This window comes from Myotis daubentonii, chromosome 5, assembly GCF_963259705.1.
Source record: "Myotis daubentonii chromosome 5, mMyoDau2.1, whole genome shotgun sequence".
In the NCBI taxonomy this organism is placed as follows: domain Eukaryota; kingdom Metazoa; phylum Chordata; class Mammalia; order Chiroptera; family Vespertilionidae; genus Myotis; species Myotis daubentonii.
The window spans coordinates 63,684,087-63,701,305 of NC_081844.1; the positions used below are offsets into that span (position 1 = coordinate 63,684,087).

Genomic DNA, 17,219 nt, shown 5'->3' on the forward strand with positions numbered 1-17,219 from the left:
AATTGGTGGGTTATAAGGTATGCAAATTTCCAGCTGCACTAATCTTTGAAAGTTTTTGTAAGATCACCTGCAAAAATGTCTGGATCTGTGTCTGTTAAAATCTTATAACTCTTCACTTTCTTTCATAGTTCTAGTGCCATTTGAGTGTCTATGTCTTCACAGGTTAGTTTTATTAGGTTAACTTTCTATGGACTTTGTCCATTTCACCTAGGTTTTCAATTAAATTTAATAAGTTGTTGATAATATTCACTTATTACCTTTTAATTTCAATTGCATCATTAGTATTATGTCTCATTTATCATTTGTAATATTATTTGTACATTCTCTGTTTTTACCCATAAGTATTACCAGAGGTTTGCTTTTATTTGTCACCCTTCAAAGAAAGACTTGGAGTTTATTGAACATCTTTATTTCATCTTTGTCTTCTATTTAATTCTTTTAGTTATCTCTTTTTATTTATTTTCTTAGGGTTTATTGTTTGTTTCTAATTTTTTACATTGAACATTTACTCTTTTATTTTATATTTTTCATTACAGTTTACATTCAATGTTATTTTGTATTGGTATCAGGTGTACAGCATAGTGGTTAGATAATAACATACATTGCAAAGTGCTCCCTGCAATATTTCCAGTACCCACCTGGCACCATAAATAATTATTACAATATTAATGACTATATTCTGCATGTATACTTTATACCCCATGACTATTTTGTACCTACTAAACTGTACTTGTCAACCCTTCTCATTTTTCATCTAATCCCTCAAACCGTCTCCCCTCTGGCAACCACCAGTATATTCTTTGTGTCTATGAGTCTGTTTCTCTTTTGTTTGTTCATTTATATTGTTCTTTAAATCTTCCATATAAGTGAAATCATATGGTATTTGTCTTTCTCTGACTGACTTATTTCAATTAGCCCAGTACGCTTTAGGTCTATCCATGCTGTTGCAAATACTAAGATTTCACTTTTTCTTATGGGGGAATAGTATTCCATTGTATCCTATATAATAAAAGCCTAATATGCAAAGTGTTTGACTGGGAGTTTGACCACTTGCTATGATGTACTTAGACCACCAGGGGTCAATATGGAACATGGCGGGCATCAGTGATGCGGCACTGGCAGCAGGCAGCAGTGGAGGCACTGCCAGCTCTGATGGACCATGACAACAGCGGGACCACAGTGGGATGGTGGAGCAGGTGAGCAGGTGGCACCAGGCAAAAGTGGGTGCGAGCGGGGGCCTGATCACCCCTCAGACAGCGACCAGCGGTGGTAGTGAGGGGCAGGGCTGCCGCCTGGCTCCCATACACTGAGGGAACTGGGGGGGGGGGAGGGGGCGGGGGGGCGGGGAGGGCGGGGGGAAGGGACTAGCCTCGATCTATCACCCTTTAGGCGGGATGGTGGAGCAGGTGAGGGGTTGGTGCCAGGCCACAGCAGGGTGCCGGGTGGGGCTGTGGGGCTGCAGGGCTGCAAGGCTGAGAGTGTGAGCTGGGACCTGATCCCCACAGGCCATCTGGAGGGACCCCACCTATGCACAAATTTGTGCACTGGGCATCTAGTATATATGTCACAGGTTTTTTTTATCCACTTTGGACATTTATTCTTTAATTTGTTCATCTTTTCGAATGTGACCATTTAAGGCTGTATATTCCCTTCTCAGAGAGGCCTTAACTGTTCTCCATAAATTTAGATACAGTATTTTCATTTTTATCTGTTAATTCTAAGTTAATTTTATTGTGGTCAGAGAACATGGTTTGTATACTTTTTCTCTGAAAAGTTGTGATGTTTGTTTTATGGCCTGATGTTTGTTCAAATGTGGTAATTTTGCCATATGTATTTAAGAAGAGTATTTTTTTCCCCTCTTATTCTGTTTTGGATGAGACTATGTTAGCCTAGGGTGGCTGGATGAGAAGGTTTGTTCATGTCTAGGCATAATGTAGGGTAATTTATAATCAAATTGTGGATTATACACTTCTGAGATTGATAGATAAACTTGACCCAGATGAGGTAATCCTGGCACTTACCCAGACTAGCTTACATGCAGAATTGCTCCAGAATTATTTATGTGAGGCTAGATATGGAGAGCAGAAAGCTAGGGTGACCTCAATCATCTCATTCATGTGCTATGATCTCCAACTGGTGAACGTGAACCTCCATCTGTGTTGAAGAATGTAACTGAAATCTCTGAGGTATATCTTGAATGCACTTGCTTCCTTCTCTATGCTTTAAGGAGGTAACCTCACTTGATTTTCCCAAGTTGATGCTGATCTTTCAGTCAAATTTATTATTGCCATTTGTCAAAAAAGGTGTTTGCATACCTTAATGAAGTAAATGTATTTATGTTTCTGCCAATGAGGTTTTCTTTTCTGTGAATAGTCTGATTAAATCCAATCTGTGTTAAGTTAGTTTTTTTCTTATAAATTTGCATATTATCTTTATATATGCAGGACTTTAAGTCTTTCTCTTTTAGGCCATGTAAATGTTACCTTTCAGATATGGCCTATTTCCATGGTTATGGTGATTTTTAATGAACAGAAGAGTTTCTAAATTTGTAAATGTTTTTCTTAATTTTTTTTTGTATTTTTATAATTCTACAAATGAGTGATTGCTATGTACGAGTTACTAGGTCTGAGGGATAGAGGAATGAAAGGAATATACAAAAATCCCTACACCCATCTCTGCAGTGGTAATAATTGCTGTGATGAAAAATTCAACAGGGTAATAATGTAGAGAATGTCAAGCATAAACTATGAGGACTAGTATTTTATATCTGATAGTCAGAAAAGGCCATTATCGCCAAAATAATGGCTTGGTTTGGCTTGGTGGATGGAGCATCAGCCTGCGGACTGAAGGGTCCCGGATTCGATTCCGGTCAGGGGCGTGCGCCTTGGTTGCAGGCACATCCCCAGTTGGGGGTGTGCGGGAGGCAGCTGGTTGATGTTTCTCTCTCATCGAGGTTTCTAACTCTCTGTCCCTCTTCCTTCCTCTCTGTAAAAAATCAATATATATATATATATATATATATATATATATATATATATATATATATATATATATATATATAAAAGCCATTATGATTAGTTGATATTACAGCAGAAAACTTATTAGCTGAGGAAACAAGCCATATAGATATGTGTTTTGTTTAAGAAATCTTGCATTATCTGATCATCTAAAATTTATTTCTGTACATTCTTTACTGTTTTTTGGAATTTGCTTTTTATTATTTAGACTTTTTATCTGTCTAAAATATTTTAATGTGTGTGTATGGTCTGAGGTAGGGGTCTAATTTCAAACTTTTCTGCATGGGTAGCTAATTCTATACCATATATCAAAACAGGCCACTCTGTCTCCACTGTTTTGTAATGTTACCTATTATATACCAATAGCTCCATATACATGAGTCTTGTATAAGCTCTATAGTCTGTTCCATTGGCTTATTTATTTGTTTCTGTACCAATATTACACTAAATTAATTACTATATACCTGTTATAAGCCATGGTTCCTCATTGGTTGAATCCTCTTCTAATTCATTTTTTTTTTCTAATTTGTACTGGATATTCTTAGTTTTTTTACTGTAATATATGAATTTGAAAATGAGCTTGTTGAGTTTTATGAACCATTACGTTTTTAATTTAATTTATTAATTTATTTAGTGAGAACTGTCATCTTTAAGATGTTGAGTTAAAGAAAAGGGTATATATCTGTATTATAAATCTTCTTGTAAGTCTTTCAGTAAAGACTATAATTTTCTGTGCCACGCCAGCATGGCCAAGGGTGAACCTGAGGAGGGGCGGTGAAGGATTAAAGAAGTCAGATAAAGAGATTACATCTGGAGCTTTTCGGATCTCCCATGCCTGGATGAGGACACAGAAAGATCCAGCCTACAAGCCGATGGTTTATTTTATAGTCTGATTAAAACAAGGGTAGATTAACATATATACAAATGTTCTTGTTTTGGCAACACTTCCTGCACCTCCCACAGCTCATTAGCTATTTAGGAAGGAATTAGGGAGGGTTACAAGGTCAGGCTTAATTATGCTAGGAGAGCTCTGACAGCCAGAGGCTTGACCCTAGAGCCGCTCCCTACAATTTTCTAAACTTTTATTATATTTTTAGACACCATTCAAGTTTGTTTAAATTACTAATGATACGTTTTAAACAAGGGGTAACATGGCATTGCACCTTTGTTGGTTGTTTAGCAGGTATCAGATAATCTATAATAAAAGCGTAATATGCTAATTAGACCGGATGTCCTTCTGTCCTTCCAGTCAAAGCCCAGTCCTGGGTGCCGGCAGTGGGGTGAAGGAAGGCCTACTCTTGCAAGAATTTCATGCATCAGGCCTCTAGTGTTTCATATACTTCTCTTAGCTTATTTAATCCTCTGCCACAGACCTATAATTTAGCCAATTTTAATTAGTGATATTTTTAATTATTCTTTTTAAACTGTTATATTTTATAATTATTTATCCTATATGTTTAGAAATGCATTTTTTCTATAATGATTTTATATCTAGAAAACTTATCGAACATTCTTATTTTAGTACATTTATTTTTATATATTAATAAATATGTTTATCTAATTTATCTCAGACTTTCTATTTAGATAATGTCTTCTGTAAATAACAAAGATTTCTTAACTTTTTGTTTCTTTTTCTTGTCTTTTGTTTCTTAGGAATTAAAATAAAATGGTAAATAGATTATGTCTACATTTTACTATGTTTGCATATATAAAAATAATATATTACATATAAAAGATATAACATTTGTAATTATAATTTTTCATTCATCAATAATGCAATTAAAAGATTACACTGATTTTTATGTTATTAAATTCACATTATATATCTAAGATAGCCTGATTTGATTATTGTGAATTAATAAACATATTTTTGAATATAGTTTGTTAATATTTTTAGGATTTATGTTAATACTTTAGCATGCATTTACCTGTGTTTTGAGTAAAACTGGACTTGCATTTTTTAATTTTTATTGTCTTTTTCTATCTTTTGATATCAAGATTATACTAGCTTAATAAAAAGAGTTGGAAGGTTTTTTTTCTCTTTCACTAATCTTGGGAACAGTTTGCTTAAGACTGGAATTTTTTGTTTTTTGAATGTTTGTGGATCTTTCATGTATAACTACCAGTATGTTTTTGTTCATTTCTTATATATGATTTCTAAAATTGCTGATTCCTTAACTACTAAAGATTTCAAAATTTCTATTTACTCTTGAGTCATTTGGTAATATAGATTTCTTTTTCTAGAAAATTGCTCATTTAATCTGATATTTCAGATGAATTGGCTTGAGTTTGTACCACTTTATTAGTTTGTAAATTTATATTTGTTAGTAATTATGACCCTGTTCTTTTTTACCTTGATACATACACCCTATCAAAAGTATGCTTAATTGTTAGATTTTCATAGAATCATATGATGCTTTTGTTGTCATATTTATTTTGTTGTTTTATCATATTTATGTCAATTTCTATTATTACTTTATTACCCTCTATTTCTTTGCAATCTTTGGAGCTTTCTCCATTGTTCTATGCTGCAATTTATTTTGTTGTTAAAATAGGTGTTCATTAACAGTAGTTAAATATCAAAGAACATTTAAAAAAAGTATATAGTGGAAAATTTTCTCCTACTCTTACCCTATCTGCTCAATTTCCATGTGGAGGTTTAATACAATCATTTATACACACCCACACAATTATTGTCCTTCCTTTGTTACTTAATGTGATTTCTATTATATTATATTAATTTTAGAAATCTATGTCAACATTAAGAAATTTGAAGTTTTTAAAAATAGCTGGTTAGTATTCCATTATATATTTGGGTACTTATTTTGACCATTGCACTTTTGATGGGCATTGATGTTATTTTGAAACTTTTGCTTCTACAGATTATGATGCAATATTAATATTTTACTATATTTGACTTATCCCTCTTTACACATGTTTTTGCTGAACCATTTGAAACTATATTGCCCACATTATGACATATATATTTCACATACATCTCTGAAGAGTAAAGATATTCTCCTATGCAATCACAATTTTATTATCACACCTAAGAAAATTAATAAAAATTCCATATCATCCAAAATGCATTTCTCATTAAAATTCCTGTTATCCCAGATATCTTTTATATTCTTTTCAGTTTCTTCTAATATAGAACAGTCCCTCTTCCTTTATTTTTTTAATTATATTGACGTCTTTGAAGATTCTAGACTTGTTGTTGAGTAGATTTTCTCTGTTATGGATTTTTATGATTGCTACCCCATCAGTGGATTCAGGTTAAACAGTTTTATCAAGAATTCTACATAGGTGATATTGGGTTACCTATATAGGTTCTATCAATGGGCACTATTGATGATATTTATTTTGATCTCTTAAGGAGGTGACAGTATTGATAAAAAAAAGTAGGTGTCCTTGTTTTTTAATATTTCTTTCTACCTGCACCCCTTTTCTTACTCCCCAGGGTTAACACATTTCCTCTGAACCTGAGTTTTCTCATTCTTTGCTCTTGGATGTTATCCAATGACCCGCTGATCTGATAATGTGAAAGTCTGACACCCATGCCTTGAGTTGAGACGAACTCTAAGGTATAATTTACCCTCAAGAGTTCCTCCTGCAGGATCAGCTGGGACTTTATCTGAAATTGTATCTTTGCTTGTCTTCTTTCCCATCCCTGCTCTGCTCTCGGTATTCCCTTACCTGTATTCATGAAAGCATTCTTTAGCAAATCACTTGGATAGGATTTATCAATTCATGTTCTTTTTCTATCTGAAAACGAAGACAACTGATACTAAAAGTATTATAGTCTAGAATGCAAACTTTAAAAAAGTGTAGTCGCTCACCTGTCAAATGGCAGGAAGGACCCCATCATTAGTGGCAAGCAGAGTATCGATGGCCCTGTCAGGCTGTTGTATTGCAGTTATTAAGCCTTCCACCTGGGGTGAACTGGGATAAAACAGTTGGAAAGGGATGCTCTGCCTTGTGCAAGCTCTTTGGCCTCCAAATCTTTAAATAATATGCTCCTGTTATTTTTTGGTTATATTTATGTTATATATCAACTTTCTACTGTGAAAGATGATGATTCAGCTCTTTTGCTACTCCTCTCTCTCCCTAACCCACCCCTTGAACTCTCCCAATAGAACTCTATAATAACATTGTTTATGTTTCCGGGAGTTAATAACAATCAAATGTATACCCAGTACTTACTACTTGGTAACAGACAGATGGGCTAGGCATTTTGAGATGCAGAAATAAAAAATTAGTCCAAGATCAGGGAGTTCACAATCTAATGAGGGACAGAGAAAAGTAATACAAAGGAACTCTGCAATGCAATGATTGCTGCGATAAAAGGTAGTACAGGAGGTGAGAGATTGAAATGTCTAGATATTATGGGAATAGAATCGCAGGCAGAGGGAATAGCAATTTCAAATGCCATAAGGCTGGAGCATATCTATCTTGTAGGAATAACAAGCTCTGAATGAGCACGAGGAGTGAGTAGTAAGAAAAATCAAGGAAGAAATGGGTTGTCAGCTCCTGCATATTCTTTGAAGCCAGGTTCAGCCAACTTTTTCTGTAAAGAGCCAGATGGTAAATGTTTTCCACTTTGTAGACCATTTGGTGCCTGTTGCAGCTACTCAGCTCTGTTGTTGCAATGTGAAAGCAGCCAAAGACACTATATAAATGGGTGGGGTTTTAATAAAAATTTATTTACAAAACCTTTGTCATAAGCCATTGCAATAGCTCTGAGTGTCTTATCCTTTGCAATCAAGATATTATCAGACTAAGAGTTGGCAAGTTCCCCAAGAGCTAAGAACAATTTTTACATTTTTAAAAGGTTATAAAACACAGACACACGTGCACATGCACGTGCATGGTATTGGACAGAGACCATATGGGGCCATAAAACTTAAAATATTTATTACCTGGGCTTTTACACAAAAAGTTTGCCAACTCCTGCACTAGATTCAAAAAAATGAGTTGGATATTCTTTTTTTCATTCTCTTAAATAACTTCTCTAAGAAAGAGATTATTTCATGAAAATTTGGTAGGCCTTACCTGTAAAACAAATGATGCCTAGTTTTGTTTTGCTTTTTTTTTTTTTTTTTTTTTTTGAGTCAAATATATCCTTGCTTACCAATTTTAAATAGTTTACTTAATTTTTTAATTTTACTACTTATTTTTTTTCTTATTTCTTCTAGTGCCATTTCAGTATTTGTTTTCCAGAAATATGTGCACTTATTCTAGGTTTTCATATTACTGGCAGATAGCTGTTCATTACATTCCTTCGGTATTTATAAACTCCAGGTCTCTAAGATATTTTCTCTTTTTATTTCACTTTTATTAATTTCCTAATTTTTTTCAGTTTTGTATATTATTTGTCTTTAAAATAATTAAAATTTTCTCTTAAGAATATTTTCTATCACTTTTTTGTTCTTACTTTCCTCAGTCTTAAAATTATTTTTTTTTCCTACTTTGAATATAGTCTTTTTCTCCAAAAATTTGTGTTGACTATTTAGCTTACTTGCTTTACATCTTTCTTATGTTTTGATTAATGTAACTTATAGCTTTAAATTTTTCTTTAAGTACTTTTAATGAGTCACACAAATTAGAGCAGGCTTTTCATTATTCAATTTTAAGTATTTTGTGAATATTTTTCTCACATTTATTAATTTTTTAAAATATATTTTTATTGATTTCAGAGAGGAAGAAAGAGGGAGAGAGAGAGAGAGAGAGAAACATCAATGATGAGAGAGAATCATTGATTGGCTGCCTCCTGCACACCCCCTACTAGGGATCAAGCCCGCAACCTGGGCATGTGCCCTTAACCAAAATTGAACCTAGGACACTTCAGTCTGCAGACCAACATTTTACCCACTGAGCCAAACCAGCTAGGGCCTCACATTTATTGTTTAATCAATAGATAAGCTTAAGGTATGTTTTTAAATTCCCCAGACATACAAAATTTATTTTTTAGCTCTATAATTATTATTAATTTCTAATTTTATTATATTATGGTAAGAGTGTATAGTTTTCATGCTAATTCTTTAGACCTTCTTAAGGTTTCTCTTGTACCTTAGACATGGCATATTTGTTAATGCTTTATATATGTTTTAAAGTAATCTGTATTTTTTATCTGGTGGATAGAAAGTTCTCTATGGAATGACTGTCCTAAGTTTATGAATCACTCTTCAAATTTTCTATAGTTTTGCTTATCTGTCTGCTTGATTTTTGAGAGAATATCATAAATTTTCAACTAAAATACTTATTTCTTTTAAAAGTTGAATTTTACATAAATAAAGAAAAGTAGAAAGCTATAAGTGCACAGCCCATTGAATTATCATAAAGTTAAGACACTCAGGTACCTACCACTCAGGTTGTAAAGTAGTACATTACTAGGACCCTACAACTGTCTTTGTGCCCTGTCAATCATTGGAATCCGCTTATCCCCAAAGGTAACAATCAGCATTCTCCCCCATAAAGTTCTCATACTTTTTTTTTAAACTTTATGTTAATTGAATCATATAGCATATGTATTTTTGTAACTGTCTTCTAACATTATGTGAAAGTCATCCATATTATTGTACATAGTTGTTAATTCTTTTTTATTGTTTTATAGAATTTCATGGAATAAATACAATGGTGCATGTATTCATTCTGCTGTTTATGGACATGTGCATTATTATCTGTATTGGGTATTATAAATGATACGCAATATAAATATTCTCATCCATGTCTTTTGGTATGTGGATATCCTGCATTTTTATTGGGCATATTCCTAGGATATGTGTATGTTTAACTTAGTCAATACTACCCAACAACTCTGCATAAAGATGCAACAACTACTCTGTCCTAGAATGCTTTAGGGCACAAAGGATACCCACATCATCTTGCCTCCTTCCAAGACCACCCTTTTATGTGTTCCATGCATGGAGTTTGTAAGGAAGGAGAAAACTGTCGCTACTCACATCACCTCTCTGACAGTCCATATGGTGTAGTGTTCAAGTATTCTCAGTGAGAGTACCGTGTTCATGGAGACCGCTGTGGATATGAACATAGCAAACCATCGAAACAGGAAGAAAGAAGCAACTGCTACAGATCTAACTGCAAAATCATCTCTTGCTCCTTCCTCAACTCTCTCGTCAGTACTTGGACTGATTGTTGAAATGAATACGGGCAAAGCTGGGTCAAGAAATTCAAACTTGCCGAAACGGTTTGGCTCAGTGGATATAGCGTCAGCTTGTGGACTGAAGGGTCCCGGGTTCGATTCCGGTCAAGGGCATGTACCTGGGTTGCGGGCACATTCCCAGTGGGAGGTGTGCAGGAGGCAGCTGATCGATGTTTCTCTCTCATCGATGTTTCTAACTCACTATCTCTCTCCCTTCCTCTCTGTAAAAAATCAATAAAATATATAAAAAAAAGAAAAAAAAATTCAAACTTTGCAACTGCAGGAGCAGGTTCAGAAGACTGAGGGAATGCCATTGAGTTTGTTCCTGGCCAGCCCTACTGTAGCCGCACTGCCCCTATGCTGAGGTTGGGGTACACTAAAGCACCCCTTCAAGGCTCAGTGACCAAAGAAGAATCAGAGAGAAGGTGCCAATAGCAATGGAGACAGAGAAGTAGCTTTGCCCCTATGCTGAGGTTGAAGAGTGCTTCTATGGGGAGAACAGTGCGTATATCCATGGAGACTCCTGTGACAAGTGTGGGCTGCACATCCTCCACCCAGAGATCACAGCACATAAAATCTTGCATTGAGGCCATGAGAAGGACATGGAGCTCTCATGTGCTTTCTCGCACAGTGAGGACAACGTGTGTGGGATCTGCGTAGAGGTGATCTACGAGAAAGCCAACCTCAATGAGCACCACTTTTGGATCCTCTCCAACTGCAACCACACCTACTGTCTCAAGTGTATTCACAAGTGGAGGAGTGCTCAACAATGTGAGAGCAAGACCATTAAGTCCTGCCCAGAAGGCCGGATCACATCTAACTTAGTCATTCCAAGTGAGTACTGGGTGGAGGAGAAAGAAGAGACGCAGAAACACATTCAGAAATATGAGGAGGCAATGAGCAAGGTGTGCAGGTAGGTATTTTGATGAGGGACGTGAGAGCTGCCCATTTGGAGGGAACTGTCTTTACAAACATGCGTACCCCGATGGCTGTAGAGAGGAGCCACAGAGACAGAAAGTGGGATCCTCGAGCAGACACTGGGCCCAACGAAGGAACCACTTCTGGGAGCTCACTGAGGAAAGAGAGAAGAGCAACCCCTTTGACAATGATGAAGAAGAGGTGGTCACCTTTGAGCTGGATGAGATGCTGCTTATGCTTTTAGCTGCAGGTAGGGCAACGAGCTGACTGACTGAAGATGAGTGGAACTTGTTTCAGGATGAGCTGGAAGACTCTTATGACTTAGATCCATAGCAGCTTTGCGTGGTGTGTGAACTGGTTTGCTGAGCCCCAGACAGTAGCTGTCCCCCGTGGTGATGTGGTGGTACCCGTGCTTCTCCTAGGCAGGCCTAGAGCTCCAGGTGCTGTCATAATACTTCGCCCCAGGGCCTGTCTTCTCACTGCCTCACCTTTCCCCAAGGAGTATGTTGTTTTCTCTGGTTTGAAAAGTTACAATAGTAAACCTTAAAGTTAGTTTTTTGTGACACAAATTTAACAGTCAAGCAGCTGGTGTACGTTTGTTGCATCATCTGTTTTCAACCAGATTCACACCGTTGGAGGGTGTTCAAAAGTAGCAGCATTGGCCCTGTATGAGGGGTGATGGGTGAAACATCTGAACTGTGGCAAAGCAGCCTGTGCTACAGACTTAGAGGCGGATATTTGAGGTTTCTGGTGAAATCTGCACATCTGCGTTTTTATATCTGTTCCTTATCCAACAGTCCCCACCCTGTGCACTTGTCCTGTGGTTTCAGCCTCTCGTTTTATTGCACACAAGTAATAACTACTGGGTAACCATAACCAGGTGCGAATGTGTTGAGATTTTTGCTGTTTAGTATGACAGGAATATTCCGGAAGAACACATATAAAGGATATACTGCCATAAATGAAACGCAGAATTGAGGTTGACTCCCAGGAGCTGATAGATTTGGTATATGAGAGTATGAGTGTGTGGTAAGCTTTTCATCCCTGCAAAGATGCAGCATCCTTAGCCTTAGTGGAAAACCTTGGCTTCGTGGTTCAGCATAGTGTGGCACTAGATCTTAAAGGACAAAGCAGTATGTTACTAGTTACTACTAGAGCAGTGCTAGCTTTGTCTGTCTATATAAAGAAATGGGCTTAGAGAGAACCAAGATGGCGGCATAGGTTAACGCCGGAGTTTGCTGCTTTGAACAACTACTTCAAAAGTGAAACTAAAACACGGAACGGACATCACCCAGAACCACAGGAACGCTGGCTGAGTGGAAGTCCTACAACTAGGAGGAAAGAGAAACGCACACGGACACTCAGAGGAGGCGCAGTGGTGAAGTCAAATTTTGAGGTGCGGAGTGCGCGGAGCGGGCTGGCGGCAGAGGGCGCGGTTGGCGTTTTCAATCGGGAGGGAGTCGCAGACTCTGAGCACCAGATCCGGGCGAGTCTTTAGGGACCCAGACTCAAACGGGAGAATCGGGACTGTCTGGCTTCGGTCAGAGCGAGTGCAGCTTTCTCTCCCAGCTTTGCAGCGGGTGCTGGGACTCAGAGAGGCAGAGCCCCTGGGGACAGGACTGAGAGCCGCCATAACTGCTCTCTCCGGCCCACCCTGTTGATCCTGTGCGACCCGCCCCGCCCAAGCCCTGCACAGAGGCATTTGCCGGATAGCCTCAGGCAAAGGCTAGATTAGCACCGCCCTAGAGGACAGAAGTTCTCTCACTGCTGACACAGCTGATTCTCATAGCCACTTGGCCTGGAGGTCAAACCCTCCCTGGAATTAGCTACAACAATCAAGATTTAACTATAAGACTTCGAACAAAGACCACTAGGGGGTACACCAAGGAAGCATAACAAAATGCGGAGACAAAGAAACAGGACAAAATTGTCAATGGAAGATATAGAGTTCAGAACCACACTTTTAAGGTCTCTCAAGAACTGTTTAGAAGCTGTCGATAAACTTAATGAGATCTACACGAAAACTAATAAGACCCTCGATCTTATATTGGGGAACCAACGAGAAATTACGCATACACGGACTGAAATAACGAATATTATACAGACGCCCGACAGCAGACCAGAGGAGCGCAAGAATCAGGTCAAAGATTTGAAATGCGAGGAAGCAAAAAACATCCAACCGGAAAAGCAAAATGAAAAAAGAATCCAAAAATGCGAGGATAGTGTAAGGAGCCTCTGGGACAGCTTCAAGCGTACCAACATCAGAATTATAGGGGTGCCAGAAGATGAGAGAGAGCAAGATATTGAAAACCTATTTGAAGAAATAATGACAGAAAACTTCCCCTACCTGGTGAAAGAAATGGACTTACAGGTCCAAGAAGCACGGAGAACCCCAAACAAAAGGAATCCAAAGAGGACCACCCCAAGACACATCATAATTAAAATGCCAAGAGCAAAAGACAAAGAGAGAATCTTAAAAGCAGCAAGAGAAAGAAACTCAGTTACCTACAAGGGAATACCCATACGACTGTCAGCTGATTTCTCAACAGAAACTTTGCAGGCCAGAAGGGAGTGGCAAGAAATATTCAAAGTGATGAATACCAAGAACCTACAACCAAGATTACTTTATCCAGCAAAGCTATCATTCAGAATTGAAGGTCAGATAAAGAGCTTCACAGATAAGGAAAAGCTAAAGGAGTTCATCACCACCAAACCAGGATTATATGAAATGCTGAAAGGTATCCTTTAAGAAGAGGAAGAGGAAGAAAAAGGTAAAGATACACATTATGAACAACAAATATGCATCTATCAACAAGTGAATCTAAGAATCAAGTGAATTAATAATCTGATGAACAGAATGAACTGTTGATTATAATAGAATCAGGGACATAGAAAGGGAATGGACTGACTATTCTTGGGGGGGAAAGGGGTGTGGGAGATGTGGGAAGAGACTGGACAAAAATCGTGCACCTATGGATGAGGACAGTGGGTGGGGAGTGAGGGCGGAGGGTGGGGCGGGAACTGGGAGGAGGGGAGTTATGGGGCGAAAAAAAAAAAGAGGAACAAATGTAATAATCTGAACAATAAAGATTTAATTAAAAAAAAAAAAAAGAAATGGGCTTAGCCATAGAGGGTAAAACTACCTGGTTATCCCATATATTAACACAAACTGGGTCTTGGATACATGGTTGCATTTAATGCTTAATGATCCTTTACACTCTATAGTTCAGGCGCCTTTTGTCAAATCTTCGTCCTCGTTTGAGGGGTTTTGTTGTGGGGTTTGGGTATTTGTTTTTGTGTGGGTATTTGCCTCATTCCATGCCTTTGCTTTGCAGGTAGACAGATTTGATTCAAAGCTTTGTTCTAGGGTGTTTCTTATAGTGGAGTCATTGGTTTGCAGTAATAAATTATGCTTTCCCACCAACGGGGGAAGTGTTGGTAATCTACAGGACAAGGTAAATTGTTAGAAGAATTCTTCGCTTGGAATATTTAGCTTACGTTTGGTTGCTGTTTCCTGAAAACAACTTGGAGATGCTCTGAGTTGTCCCATCTACTGCTTTGATTCCTTGGATTCCATTCTCTCGCTTTAAGAAAAAACAAATCATTGTTACTGAGGTCTCTGTATTTTACAGCTGCTCTTTTCCTCCAAAAAAGAATAAAAACCAAAAAAAGAACAAAAAAGATGCAACTAACATTCCCAGCAGCAGAATATAGGCGTTCTAGTTGCTCCACATTTTTACCATTCCTGGTATTGTCAGTCTTTCTCAGGTAGCCCCAGTGATGTTGGGGATTAATACCCAATGATCGTTTTAGTGTTAATTGGCCTCATGACAAATACTGTTGAGCAGTTTTTTACAAATGTATTGACCACTTTCTCACATGTCTGTTAAAATGTATGGCCCATTGAGCTGTCTTTTTCCTTTTGATTTGTAGGAATTTATTTATTCGGGATATGAGATCTTTGCCAGTTGCAAATACCTTCTCCCATTTCATGGTTCACTTTGACAGTCTCTTAATCATGTTGTTTGATAAAATGAAATTCTTTTATTCTCCTTTTAAATATGATTTTTATGAATTTTAGAGAGAAAGAAAGGGAGAAAGAAAGAGATACACATATAGAGAAACATTGATATGAGAGAGAAACATTGATCAGTTGCCTCCCATATGCACTCTGACCAGGAATCGAACCTGCAACCTGTATGTGTCTTGACCAGGAATTGAACTTGCGACCTTTCAGTGCATGGGATGACGCTCACTCAACTGAACCACACCAGCCAGGGCTGAATTTTTTAATTTTAATATATCCTAATGTATCATCATTTATGGTTAGTAATTTGTATGTTCCTTTTAAGAAATCCCTGCTTACACCAAGTTGAGAATTATATCCTCTTTTCTTCTAGATCAGCACTGTCCATAAAAACATAATGTGAGCCACAAATTTGAACCACATATGTAATTTTAAATTTTAAGTAGCCACATTAAAAAACAGAACAAAACTGGTAGAATTAATATAAACAATCCTATCTAATAAAGAGGGAATATGCTAATTGACTGCCCTGCCCTCAAAGATGGCAGCACCCACAGCCAATAAGGGGGGAATATGCTAATTGACTGCCAGGCCGTCAAAGATGGTGGCGCCCATAGCCACAAGCTGGCGGTGCCCAGTCCCCTCAGCCCCACTGGGGTGGCAGGTGAGCCTGCCTCTGGAGTCCCCCAGTCACCTCAGCCCCCCAGCTGCCCACGGCTGGCCCAAGGCTCAGGTAACCAGGTGTGATGGGGCATCACCTTCCCCTGATCACTGAGTCACCTCCCGCCCCTGAGGGCTCCCGGACTGTGAGAGGGGGCAGGCTAGGCTGAGGGACCCCCCCTCCAGTGCATGAATTTTCATGCACCAGGCCTCTAGTATAATTATAAGAAGATATTTTTTCTTCATTCTTTAAAAATAAGATTTCAAATTCCAGTGGATATTTTACACTTACAGCACATCCCATTTTGAACTAGCCACGTTTCAAGTGACTGTAACCACATGTGTCTAATGGCTGTCATGTATCATGTCAACCCCACTTAGGAGCTTTAAATATCATACCACTTCCATTGAACCCTGCCAACCACGTGTAACTGTTCTCTGTGTGTGGCACGAGGCAGCATACCTAGCAAGGAAAGGAGGTAGCTTTTTATTGATAGAAATAAAAGATCCTCAGGACCCACAGCCAATCTGGGTCCCTTAGGAACTAAAACAGGGCCCCACGATGCTGGCACATTCTAAGTTTCTCATCTCTGCATAGTCTCAATTTATTTCATGGGCATTTTTTCAACATGACAGGGGACAAGGCACCCAGTTGTTCTGGAGTCACATCTCCACAACTTCCAACGGATGAGAAAAGATAAATCTAATTCTGTTTAGAAATAGCCCAGCTCAGGTCACATTCCTGTACCCCACTGCCAGGGAGATGATTATTTTTGGCCAGGCCATTATGTGTCCATATTTATAATCACACGACAGAAATAATTTACTACCAAGGGGAAGCTACCGTAGTACATATATCATGTCTGTTTCTTCCATGAGACATGTTTAGGGAACTGGGGCTATTCCTTGTGTCCCGTAAGCACTAGATAAATATTTGTAAATAGCAGAAAAATAGTCTCCTAACTTGACAGGAGGGTTTAAGACAGTGATGGAGAACCTATGACACACGTGTCAGAGGTGACACGCGAACTCAGTTTTTTGGTTGATATTTCTTTTTAAATGGCATTTAAATATATAAAATAAATATCAAAAATATAAGTCTTTGTTTTACTATGGTTGCAAATATCAAAAAACTTCTATATGTGACACGGCACCAGAGTTAAGTTAGGGTTTTTCAAAATGCTGACACGCCGAGCTCAGAAGGTTCGCCGTCACTGGTCTAAGAGGAGGCCTAAAGCAGGAGGAGGAATATAAATGCATGTGTTTGGAACTCATTTCTGTGATATACACCTGGTTTATCACTGTTTAGAACCATTGACCATTAGGGTTGGTTAACACTAAAAATAGCAGCATTTTCTTTGTAATCGCCATTTTCTGCCAATATCTAGGTATTAGAAGAAGTGTACTGGTTTCTTTTGTAAATATTTCTCTCTTT

General features: G+C 37.9%; 1 pseudogene; it reads left to right on the top strand.

The window, feature by feature from the left end:
* Positions 1-9,936: 9,936 nt before the first annotated feature.
* LOC132234299 (E3 ubiquitin-protein ligase makorin-1-like) lies at positions 9,937-11,288 on the top strand (annotated as a pseudogene).
* Positions 11,289-17,219: the final 5,931 nt, after the last annotated feature.